The sequence below is a fragment of the Etheostoma spectabile genome, chromosome 16 (assembly GCF_008692095.1).
Source record: "Etheostoma spectabile isolate EspeVRDwgs_2016 chromosome 16, UIUC_Espe_1.0, whole genome shotgun sequence".
NCBI lineage: Eukaryota > Metazoa > Chordata > Actinopteri > Perciformes > Percidae > Etheostoma > Etheostoma spectabile.
The window spans coordinates 17,751,027-17,752,272 of NC_045748.1; the positions used below are offsets into that span (position 1 = coordinate 17,751,027).

A 1,246-nucleotide genomic window follows, 5' to 3' on the forward strand; every position below is an offset into this window, starting at 1 on the left:
TGCCACACTGAAGTCTTTAAATTAAATGCTTTGTATGTGTTGGGTTTTGGTATGTGACTAAACACAAGTATTGATACTAAATAAGAAATCAAATGCTATAGCTAGATTTAATGATTTCTGTCAAATCACGAAATAGTGAAAGTTTGTAATCTAATGATAAGTTACACTTTATCATTGGAATGTGACTTTTGTCATTATGGCAAAAGTTGCATTCTAAGAGGAGCAGTATTGGCCATAAAATTACAGTTACAATATGGTAATAATATAGTCATATGAGTGATTGAAAGTCTAACATCAAACGTAAATATGCTGAATGCATCTTTGAAAAGATCCTTTTGATGTTAGCTCATGTATGTGCACTTATAGACAAAATTGCAGAATAATAGGAAATTCCTCGAATAGTTAATGAACTATGAGAATGACGTGAGGTACTGTCCTCTTAATTGGGAAAGGTCAGTGATTGTAGGGATCATCTGTGGTCCTTTTATTCTTATTATTTTACATTTCAATGTTATATATTTAAAGCCATGGATATTGTTTTAATCAAGATAAACAATGCCTTTTTCAATATTTACATCTCATGTTATATAAACTGTAATAATAAATTATTATAATGTAAATTTTAAATTGTACAAAAAAGAAAAATGTATTATCATGTGGCTTTGATTGTCTTTTTCTGAAGAATGTGAAATATTAAAAATGTATATTAAAAATGACACTTTTCATTCATCACCACGATTGAGTGATACAGTAATTTATTAAATATGTTTAAATGAATATTGAATCATTTGTTTTAACATCAGTGGCAAGTGGCAGGATCATTAAATACCCTATACAAACATTATGCACTCCAAAATTGTTTACCACATATGCAGAAATGTTTTCCTCATGTACTTACTAACATAGTATATAGAATGCCACAAACGTCCTAAAATATGTCACAGCATAGTATGCCATTAAAATATCTTATGAAATGTCATAGTATTGTATGCCTTAAATAATTTATTAGGACTTTTATATGACATTTGTATTTGTATAAATGTCATATAAAAAGGCATAGTATAGTTTGTAATAAAACCTTTCATGCATACAAAAAGTCCTAACATAGTATATCAATAATTATATTGTAATATCAAATTATGAAATAAAAACAATACCATTAAAATGTCACAATATAAGTCAATGTAAAAAGTCATAGTCAAAGTATGCCATAAAAAAGTCATGAGTCATAAAAAAAGTCATAAAA

General features: G+C 27.2%; 1 protein-coding gene across 1 annotated transcript in view; it reads left to right on the forward strand.

Moving 5' to 3' along the window:
* Window positions 1–81, forward strand: part of astn2 (astrotactin 2) — a 285,511-nt gene extending 285,430 nt beyond the window's left edge. The window contains exon 23 of the mRNA XM_032540394.1: window positions 1–81. This exon is cut by the window's left edge and continues 1,173 nt beyond it. The gene's annotated coding sequence lies outside the window, so the exon portion shown is untranslated.
* Window positions 82–1,246: the final 1,165 nt, after the last annotated feature.